This window comes from Ranitomeya variabilis, chromosome 6 (assembly GCF_051348905.1).
Source record: "Ranitomeya variabilis isolate aRanVar5 chromosome 6, aRanVar5.hap1, whole genome shotgun sequence".
NCBI classification, from domain to species: domain Eukaryota; kingdom Metazoa; phylum Chordata; class Amphibia; order Anura; family Dendrobatidae; genus Ranitomeya; species Ranitomeya variabilis.
In genome coordinates, this window is record NC_135237.1 from 311,823,006 (window position 1) to 311,835,034 (window position 12,029).

Genomic DNA, 12,029 nt, shown 5'->3' on the forward strand with positions numbered 1-12,029 from the left:
ACCCTTGGAGACTCCTAGACAAATAGCTTCCGTCGATGGTCAGCCTTTGCGGGAGACCGTCAACTTAGTTACGGAGGAAGTTGAACTTCAGATTGGAGCTCTTCATCGTGAGAAACTGGCCTTTTATGTTTTACCTTCATTGTCTCATTCTTTCCTTTTGGGTCTTCCTTGGCTGAGAGATCACGAACCCACTCTGGACTGGCGCTCTGGAGATGTTCTACGGTGGGGACAGTTTTGTCTGAACAGGTGCCTGCTTCCTGTCAAGCCTGCGTCCTCCTTTCGGTCTGCTTCGGAATCCACGGGAATTCCTCCAGCCTATTGCGCCTTCTCGGATGTCTTTAACAAGAAGGAGGCGGAGATCTTGCCACCGCACCGCTCTTATGACTGCCCGATAGACCTTGTTCCTGGTTCTACTCCACCTCGAGGACGTATTTACCCATTGTCTCCTACTGAAACTCAAGCCATGTCCGAATATATCCAAGAGAATCTGGCCAGAGGCTTCATTCGAAAGTCTTCCTCACCTGCAGGAGCTGGGTTCTTCTTCGTCAAGAAGAAGGACGGTTCTCTTCGCCCATGTATAGACTATTGGGATCTCAACACTATCACGATCAAGAACAAGTACCCACTTCCTCTCATACCAGAACTCTTTGATCGTCTACGTGGAGCACGAATCTTTACCAAATTGGATCTCAGAGGAGCTTATAATTTGGTCCGTATCCGTTCCGGTGACGAGTGGAAGACTGCGTTTAATACCAGAGATGGTCATTATGAATATTTGGTTATGCCATTCGGTTTATGCAACGCACCCGCAGTCTTCCAGGAGTTTGTAAATGATGTTTTTCGGGATCTACTTTACACCTGTGTTGTAGTGTACTTGGACGATATCCTTGTGTTCTCTCCAGATCTGTCTTCTCACAGAAGAGATGTACGGCAAGTACTTCAGCGTTTGAGAGAGAATCGGCTGTACGCAAAACTGGAAAAATGTGTCTTCGAACAGTCATCTCTTCCCTTCTTGGGCTTCATCATTTCCGACACTGGTTTGTGTATGGATCCAGGAAAAGTTTCTGCCGTGCTCAACTGGCCACGTCCTCTTGGAGTGAAAGCAATTCAGCGATTTCTTGGATTTGCTAACTACTATCGGCAGTTTATCCCTCACTTTTCCTCTCTTTCTGCTCCAATCTCCTCCATGATTCGGAAGGGTGCCAATCCTCATCTATGGTCGTCTGAGGCCGAAGAGGCTTTCCGGTCCATCAAGCAGGCCTTCGCCTCCGCTCCTATTCTTCATCGTCCTGTGGCCAATAAACCCTTCATCCTTGAAGTAGATGCTTCTGCAATTGGAGCTGGAGCTGTGCTCTCGCAGAAATCCTCTTCTGGTCGTCTTGTGCCCTGTGGTTTTTTCTCTAAGATCTTCTCCTCCTCTGAAAAGAATTATTCTATCGGTGATAAAGAACTTTTGGCAATCAGGTTGGCATTGGAGGAGTGGCGGTACCTCTTGGAGGGGGCTTTACATCGTTTTGTAATTTACACAGATCACAAGAATCTGGCATATATCCGCTCTGCGCAAAGACTAAATCCTCGGCAGGCCAGGTGGGCCTTGTTTTTCGCCAGGTTTGACTTCGAACTTCGTTTCCTGCCAGGAGATAAAAACTCCAGAGCCGACGCTCTGTCTAGGTCATTCCAGGCGGTGGATATGGAGGAAGAACCTGCGCACATCATCGATCCTGCAAGAGTCATCACAGTTGCTCCTCTCTCTCTTTCCTCGTTGCCTCCGGGTAAGACCTTAGTTGCTGAAGAGAACAGAGAACGCGTCTTACTTTGGGGTCATGCCTCCAAATTAGCTGGACATGTTGGTCTCAAAAAAACCCTCCGTCTGATCTCTCGCTATTACTGGTGGCCTACGTTGTCCAAGGACGTCCAAAGTTTTGTCGCCTCTTGTCCCTCCTGTGCCAAGAATAAAATTCCCAGGCAACTACCTTCCGGGCTTTTGCATCCTTTACCGGTACCCTCCACTCCGTGGCAACATTTATCGATGGACTTCATCACTGACCTGCCTTCTTCATCTGGTTGTACCGTCATCTTCGTGGTCATGGATCGTTTCTCCAAGATGGCTCATTTCATTGCACTACCTGGTTTGCCTTCTGCTCCCGAATTGGCAAAGATTTTTGTTCACCATATTTTTCGTCTTCATGGTCTTCCTTTACATATTTTTTCTGACCGAGGTGTTCAATTCACCGCCCGCTTCTGGAAATCCCTCTGCAAATCTATGAACATTTCGCTTGACTTTTCTTCGGCCTACCATCCGCAGTCCAATGGCCAGGTGGAACGTACTAATCAGACCTTGGTAACTTATCTCCGTCATTTTTCCAATTCCCATCAGAATGATTGGTCTGACTTGCTGCCATGGGCTGAGTTTTCTTACAATAACCATTCCAGCGAAGCTACTAACAAATCTCCATTTTTTATCGTCTACGGTCAACATCCTGGCCTTCCTCTTCCGGTTCCTCCTGTCTCTACTGTACCAGCGGCTGATCTTCTGTCTAGAGAGTTCTCCAGGGTCTGGCAGGAGACCAAGTCTGCCCTTGAGTTGGCTCAAGTCAGGATGAAGAGACATGCGGACAAAAGACGCCTCGATTCTCCTATATTCCATCCTGGGGACAAGGTTTGGGTTTCTTCTAAATTTATCCGTCTCAAAATTCCTTCACATAAGCTGGGTCCTCGCTATATCGGTCCATTCGAAGTTTTGTCTCGTATTAATGACGTTTCTTACAAACTTAAGTTGCCTGCCTCTCTGCGTATTTCTAATTCCTTTCATGTGTCTCTCCTTAAACCCGTAGTTTTTAATCAGTTCCATTCTTCTAACCTTTGTTCTCCTTCGCCTGTTTCCGAGGATGATGTCTTTGAAGTTAGGGACATTTTAGCCATGAAAAAACTTAGAGGGAGAACTTTGTTTTTGGTTGACTGGAAAGGTTTTGGTCCTGAGGAGAGGTCCTGGGAGCCTCGTGAGAACATTCAGGCCCCTCGCATTTTGTCCCGGTTTCTTTCAAGTCTTAAAAAGGAGGGGCGTAAAGACGGGGGTACTGTCATGCAGCGCTCGCCCCCGGCTTCTGCAGCTCGCCGGGTGCGCGCGCGCGGCGCATTCAGCTCAGCGCGTGCGCACATCTGATTCCTCTGTTGGCACTCCTTCTTGTCCTCTCCGTCATCCTGGAGGACTGTAACCCGGAAGTAGCTCTCACGCTGGTATATAAGCTGCTTCCTGCTGCTCCTCTGTGCCTGATGATCATTTGTGTTTACAAGTGCTTCTGGTCACCTGTGGTCTCTGTGCGTTCCTAGCTTTCTGACCTTGGGACTCCTCCTTCCTCTGCAGCACCTGCCTGATTTTCCTGTGTTCCTGCTTTGTTCCTTCAGTTCCTGTTTCTCTGCGGTACCTGCCCGGCTCCTTTACCACACCTTGCTCCCGTCAGCCTCTGTGTCTCCATATTGTCTCGTCAGCCTCCGTGTCTCTGTAGTATTCCCATCTTCTCCCTCGTCTCAGTAGTTCCTTGCCATTCCCTCTGTTTCCTCCGCTGTTTCCTTCGGTCCCTGTGTTCCTGCAGTGTACCCTTCTTATCTCAGTCGACCCACCAGCTTCCGTGGCGATAGTCCCTCACGGGCCTGCCCCTAACGCTCCCTGTATAGGGGGCGGTCCACCTGGTCAGCTCGTCCGAGAGGGGTTCGTCGTCACGGTCCAGTGGGTCCACTCTCCGTTGTCCCTGTTAGAATCTACTCTCTCAAATGGGACTGCACTCGGATGACATCTGAGTGCAGCCTGATTCTTACAGCATCACAGCTGTATTACATCCTATGGGGGAGGGCTGTATTAAATTCTATGGGGGAGGGGCTGTACTATATTCTATTGGGGAATGCTGTGTTATATTCTATGGGGGGCTGCATTATACTATATGAGGAGGGCTACATTGTATTCTATGGAGGGGCTACATTATTTTCTATTGGGTGCTGCATTATATTCTATGGGGGGCTGCATTATACTCTATGAGGGGGCTGCCATATATTCTACAGAGGGGCTGCATTATACTACATGAGGGGGCTCCATTATATTCTATTGGGCGTTACATTATATTTTATGGTGGGGCTACATTATACTCAGGGGACTACATTATATTCTGTGGGGTAGCTGCAGTATACTCTGTGGGGTGGCAGCATTATACAATAAGTGGGCTGCATTATACTGTATCGAGGACTATGGGGAATACATTATACTATATGATGAACTATGGGGTGCATTATACTATGGGAAGTGAATTGTACTACATGGATTACTATGGCGGTGCATTATACTATATGGAGGACTATGGGAAGTGTATTATACTATATGGAGAACTGAGGAGTGTATTATAAAATATGGAGAACTAAGGAGTTTATTATACTATATGGAGGACTGAGGAGTATATTAAATTGTATGGAGCACTATGAGGAGTGTATTATACTATATGGAGGACTAAGCAGTGTATTTTAATATTTGGAGGCCCATGAGGAGTGTATTATACTATATGGAGGACTATGGGAAGTGTATTATACTATATGAAGAGCTGAGGAGTGTATTGCACTATATGGAGGACTGAGGAGTGTATTATAGTATATGGAGGACTGAGAAGTGTATTATACTACATGGAGGTCAGGACTGAGGAGTGCATTATACTATATGGAGGACTGAGCAGTGTATTTTAATATATAGAGGACTATGAGGAGTGTATTATACTATATGGAGGACTATGGGGAGTGTATAATACTATATGGAGGACTAGGGGGAGTGTATAATACTATATGGAACACTATGAGGAGTGTATTATACTATATGGAGGACTGAGGAGTGTATTTTAATATATGGTGGACTATGAGGAGTGTATTATGCTATAAGGAGGACTATGGGGAGCGTATAATACTATATGGAGGACTGAGGAGTGTATTTTAATATATGCAGGACTAAAGGGAGTGTATAATACTATATGGAGGACTATGGGGAGTGTATTATACTATATGGAGGACTATGTGGAGTATATTATACTATATGGGGGACTATGGGGAACATTATATTATATGGAGGACTATGGGGTGTACATTTTACAATATGGAGGACTGTGGTGCACATTATAATATATGGAGGACTATGGGGTGTATTATACTAAATAAGCAAAATGCTGCATATTCGAGTGATTGGATTGTTTATGCGGGAACAGAAATCATTGTTCTCAGCAGCACATCGCCGCTGTAAATTGTAGATATGCTACTGTAACATGATACTGTATGGGCACAGATTGATCTAATAGTGATTGTTCTGTCCCCATCATTCTTTCTCAGTTGGTGTAAAGAGGCCGAGAAACAAGCGAATGACTTCAATATTGTCGATCACGCTCGTTTAGCAGCCTGAACTTAGCACATGTAAATACAACAGAAATGCTTCTATATGATGTGCAATATGTTAGCATTTGGGACCCAATTTTAAACTTTTGCTTAGTGCCCAATTTTGCCTAAAACCGGCCCTCATTAGGATTACCATAATTATTAATATTTGCCAAATGCCAGAATAATGAGAGAGAGAATGTTTTAAGGCATTTTTATTACTTCAAAGTCAAAAGTTTACATACACTAAGATTACTATGCCTTTAAACAATTCTTGACTGCCCATATGATGTCATGTATTTGGAAGCTTCTGATAGCTTTTTGGCAACATCTGAGTTAATTAGAGACACAATAGTGTATGTATTTTAATGTACATTTGAAACACACTGCTTTTTTGTGTTGCATCATGGGAAAGTCTTAAGAAATCTGCCAAGATATCAGGAAGAGAATTGTGGACTTGCACAAGTCTGGCTCAACCTTGGGTTCAATTTCAAGATACCTGAAGGTGCCTCATTCATCTGGACAAACAATTATACGCAAGTACAAACAAGATGGGAATTTCTAGCCATACCACTCAGGAAGGAGATGGGTTTTGTGTCTCAGAGATGAATGTACTTTGGTCCGACTTGTGCATATCAACCCATGGACAAAAGCAAAAGACCTTGTGAAGATGATGGTGGAAGCTAGTAAGATTGTGTCAATATCCACAGTGAAACGAGTACTGCATCAACATGGGCTGACAGGTCACTATGCCAGAAAGAAGCCATTAGTCCAAAAGGAACATAAAAAAACAGATTGTTTGCAAATGCACACAGCAACAAAGACCTTTTTTTAAGACGTCTTGTGGTCTGATGAATCTGAAATTGAACTTTTGAGGCATAATGACCATGATAGGCTTGCATGCTTATCCCTTTTTTCCTCCAAACTTAAGACCACCATCCAAACTCTGAAACACGGGGGGGGGGGGGGGGGGGTAGCATCATGTTGTGGGGTCGTTTTGATGCAGGAGGGGCTGGTGCACTTCTCAAAATAGATGGCATCATGAGAAAAAAAGCTTATATGGCAATACTGAAGCAACATTTCAAGACATCAGCCAGGAAGTTAAAGCTTAGGCAGAACTGGGTCTTCCAAATGGACAAAGACACGAAGCATACTGCCAAAATTGTAACAAGGTGTCGTGTCTTAAGGATAACAAAGTCAGTGCTTTGGAGTGGCAATCACAAAGCCCTGATCTCAATCCTATTGAAAATTTATGGGCAAAGCTGAAAGGGCAGGTGCAAGCAAGGCAACCTACAAACCTGGATCAGTTACACCAGTTTTGTCAGGAGGAATGGGCCAAAATTCCAACCAACTATTGTGAGGAGCTTGTGGAAGGATATCCCAAATGTTTGACCCAAGTCATTCAGTTTAAGGGCAATGGTGCCAAATACTAATGAAATGTATGTAAACTTTTGTCTTTCCAGTAAGTAATAAAATGCCTTAAAACATTCTCTCTCTCATTATTCTGGCATTTGGCAAATATTAATAATTTTGGTATTCCTAATTGGCATAAAACAGGAAAGGTTTATTCTGATTTCATGTCAGATATTGAGAAAAACATGTCCTGCACCTACGACATCAAGAAGATTATCATTCCTTGCACAATGGTAGTCAGTACTTGGGCCTCTCCTGTAGAGTGTAAGTACTTATGATCATCGAGGTCTTCTCTTTCTCCAGTAGAGTGTAAGCTCTTATGATCAGCATACTCATCTATTTTGCCTGTAAAATTTAAGTGCTCATGGCTAGCAGGGTCCTCTCGCTCTCTCTTGTAAGGTATATGTTTTTATTATGAGCAGTGTTCTCTCTTTTTCATGTAAAGTGCAAGCTCTTATTAAAAGCAGGGTCCTCTCTCTCCTGTAGAGCAGACGTTCTTATGGTAAGCTGGCTCCTCTCTCTCTCATGTGGCGAGTTAGCTCTTATGGCCGCCTGGTTACTCTCCTGAAGAGTGTAAGCTGTCATGGTCAGCGGAGTTCTCTCTCTCTCGCCTGTAAAGTGTAAACTGTTACAGTTTAATATTGAGATTAATGCAAATTTATTAGCTGAAAATCAAATTTTTGGAGAGAATTCAATGAAGAGGCGAATTCAAATATTCAAAACAGAAAACACATTTAATTCAACTTATCCCTCTATCTAGTTATTCAAGTACAATAAAAGGCAAAAATTATAATTGAAAACATAGAGACCATGAAATGAGTGATGTGAACATATAGCATTCTAAATTCTTTCTCACACTTTTCACATAACATTACAGCCCCAGCTTGTAAGACCCACATCAGTCGTCACAATTCATATACGGGAGGAATTGTAGAACATTCAGTCACAAGTTAAAAGAACTGAATGATTCGTACTTTCAAGTGATGTGTTTCTTATTTATTCCCCTTGTAGTAGGAGTGGGGATATAATTATACCACAAGATGTGCTGCTACTGTTACTATGTTATATATCCGAGGATCATGTTGAAACATTTAACAATTTCTAGAGATAAATTAAAAGGAAAATATAAATAAAAGTTAATTTTACTCAAAGGAAGATGTCAATGTAGCTGTCTCCATTAGAAAGATTATTTATGTTAACAGTTTGCTGGACAAAAATATTATGCTGATAATATTTTACTGACAGAGACAGAAACAAGATGTGCTTAGATAATGATGGTATGTATGGTATTGTGACTCAGTCCTATTCGCTACAATGTGGACTAACTGCTATTCTAGACTTAGACAATAGGCGAGAGAGGGGCTATTTTTGGAGGAAAAAAAAAAGTCCACAAAATCCTTTTAATTACATGCAATTCTCTACCTGTAACTAGCCCTCGTTTTATGCAGATAGACTGGCATTACAGAAGATGTGAATGGGCATTCCCCCCTCCCGTTAACTCCAGTACTCCCTGACTGGGAAAAGGAAACATAAACAAACAGGTTAGATAGTGCAAAACATTTTGAAAAAGGCATTTAACAGGTTTAAACTTTTTCTTCCCTTACGGGAGGCACTTTTGGCTTAGGGTACCGTCACACATTGAAATTTCCATCGCTACGACGTTACGATTCGTGACGTTCTAGCGATATCGTTACGATATCGCTGTGTCTGACACGCTACTGCGATCAGACACCCTGCTGAGAATCGTACGTCGTAGCAGATCGTTTGGAACTTTCTTTCGTCGCTTGATCACCCGCTGACATCGCTGGATCGTTGTGTGTGACAGCGATCCAGCGATGTCTTCGCTTGTAACCAGGGTAAACATCGGGTAACTAAGCGCAGGGCCGCGCTTAGTAACCCGATGTTTACCCTGGTTACAAGCGTAAACGTAAAAAAACAAACCGTACATACTCACCCGTCGGTGTCCTTCAGGTCCCTTGCCGTCTGCTTCCTGCTCTGAGTGCCGGCCGGAAAGTGAGAGCAGAGCGCAGCGGTTTCTTTCTTGTCTTTGTCTTGCCTGGGAGAAGCTTCTTTCCACACACTCTTGCACTTTGCGGTATTTCTGTTGTTGCTCAGTATCCCAATCTGCATTTGGTGATGTTGCTTCTGGTGTGAGGACTCCCATTTCAAGATCAACAGGTAATTTGCTAGATCTTCCTCTCATCAGGTAGGCTGGAGTGCAGTTGGTGGAATTCACTGGGATGAGATTATATAGATTTACCAAGTCTGGCAACTTCTCTGGCCATAAGTTTCTCTCTTCCAAAGGCAAGGTTTTTAACAGGTCGATTACCACTGGATTCATCTTCTCACACATACCGTTGGTCTGTAGATCTGTAGATGGTACGGTGTTGTTCTTATCTTCTTGCATCCATACAGGTTGCAGAACTCCTGGAACACTTCCGCTTCAAAGACTGGGCCTTGGTTGGTAAGTACCTTGTCAGGGGAACCATGTGGTTGACATAAGTGTTGTTGAAAGGCCTTGGCTGCCGTCTTCGCTGTCTGGTCCTTGACAGGCATGACTACCAGGAATCTGGAGTAATGGTCCACAATGGTCAGAGCATAAACATAGCCTGACCGGCTTGGAGTTAGCTTCACATGATCTAAGGCCACCAGTTCAAGTGGCTGTTTGGTGACTGTAATAATTATAGGGGATAACTCAGGAGACTCTTTGCGTGGAACAAGACAACTACAGGACACAGTTTTATAAGTTTTATAAGTCTATATTATCACACGGTGATTCAAACAGGTGCAGAGAGAAACTCAAGTCCACAACACTTGGTGTAAATATAAAACGCAGCTTAGCAGTCTATAGGAAACTTCAGAGGAAAATGCAATCAAGCAGAAAGTCTATGAAGCACAGTTATTCTTGAGGATACTTGACACGAATAAATCCTTGTCTTAGTCCAAACACAGATAGATAAACTTATAAGGCAGTTCAAATCATATCTTAGCTCAACCAGGGAGGCCTGGTTAATAATCTCAGGTTCTTGCAGAGCAGAAACAGCTTACATGTCCAGCAAATGCAGATGGAAGTAAACACAAGCAGCAGATGAAGGAGGATTACTGGAACTGGTGTATGCAGCAGGAACTCAGAGCAGAGTAGCAGGATCACCACACAGGTTCACAGGAGCAAGTATATAGCCAGGGAGTAATCAGAGGTCAGGAGCTGGATGCAAGGCAGAATACTCTAGCACAGACTGAAGGCTGGGGTGGAGTTTTATAGCAGGAAGACACAATGCACATGAGACCAAAGACGCCATCTTGGAAAAGGGCAGTAATGCACAAAAGGTAAAAAATGTTCAGAGTCTTGACATTACTCCCTCCTTAGAAGCGGCCTCAGGACGATCCTGGACCTGGTTTCTCAGGGAATCTCTGATGAAAACGAGAAATCTTCTGTTGGGCATTGATGTTTTCCATAGGTTCCCAAGAGTCTTCCTCAGGGGGATATCCCTGCCATTTTATCAGATATTGGAGCCGATTCCTGCGAATCCTGGAATCAATAATTTCAGCAGAATTAGAGGGCAGGAAGCTAAAAGTGACTTGCCCACATTAAACCTGAGGTACAGCAGCATTCCAGAGCCCAGAGTCACCGTGTAAAGAGACCCCAGGGAAAAGGCTCAAGTTGCCTACTGTGCAGGTACTGTCCTAGGACAGGGGAGCAAGAGAACCTTGTTAGGACACCAGAGGCAGCAAGGGACTAGAAGCCAGCACATAGGGGAAGGCTCCCAATCTGACCTGGCAAAGGGATTCCCACTTGCTTTCAGGCTGCCTGGACTCTATCAACACTTGCTGCAGGTACCCTGGACTGATGCTGACTACAACATCAGTAAACCAGATAAAGATTGCAACCCTGTGTCCTCCATTTATTTGCCGGCATTCACCATTCCTGCCAAACACATCGGAAGCCCTGGGGACCACACTTCACCTGTGGGAAGAGTCGCCATCTTTGCTGCAGTAACATCGCCCAAGAGGACCCCTTTAAGTCCCCTCTGACCGAGAACCACAGGTGGTGTCACGGACACAAACTTTATTGAAGCCCTTTAAAGACCTTTCCCCTTTTACTTGAGTGCCCAGGGCCACGGACCGGGTTGCTGCCACTGTGATCACCCCTTTATTTGTGATCGGACAGGATACCAAGTATCCCCACTGCCCTTGCGGGCGACTCAACTTGGCATCACGAACAGGATTTTGTGTCCCAGCATCGCCGAGTACTGTGTGCCAGAGACTGTGTCTATTGGCCTGTAAGCTGTCATTACAGCACTACGTGGAGCACGAGGGGAAGAAGGAGGCATACCTTTGTGGGCAGAGCCAGCAAAAGAGCGTGAAGAGAAAGCTGGCATCGTGCTAACAGGAGAGCTGCAAGTGAGGGTGCCATGCAGGAGAGCCACAAGTGAGGTCACCGTGCAGGAGAGCCGCTAGTGAGGACGACCGGAGCCCCGGAAGGAGGACTGGGAGGAGCGCCCAACTGCATGCAAGAGGAAACACCGCAGACTTCAGAGGAGAGACGTCAGGCCTCTGCAAGGTTAGCACAGGGAAAGGGACATGTCCGACCCGGGAGGAGAACTGGCAGCAGTGGCAGCCGCAGGCCCCATGATACCCCCAGGCCCCGTGGTGGTCGCAGCTGCAGGCCCCAGATGTCTCTAGGCCCCGCGGTGGACGCAGCCACAGGTCCCATAATGCCACCAGGCCCCACAGTGCCTGCAGCTCCTGCAAGCTGGCTGGACCCCGCTGCAGTAACATCACCTATAATGCTGCTGTACATGCCCTACATACCAGGAGCGGCCTAGCTGTCACAATATTCAGGGGAGTCCCATACTTTGAGTGACTTTAAAGAAAGGCTATGCAGCTTATTTGAAGTATATCCCTTGACAGAACATCAAAAGGTCAACATCCTAACAGGCTAACTAATTGGCGCAACCCTAAGAGAAGTAAAATCATGACCGATATGGAAAAAGGAACTGTTAAGCAGATATTTGTCAAGCTTTCTCTTCTGTCCTCTTTTGGGGTCCTGCCGAATCTCACATATTGCTCTCATTATCGCCTCCATTACAGCCTCTTATAGCGCTTTCCACTTAGGCACCCAGACTGATATACGTCACATATCCTATACAAATCGGACAGTACTTGCTAGGGGTTGAACGCCAACACTGTCCTTTTGAACGCACCTCCATATTGGTGAT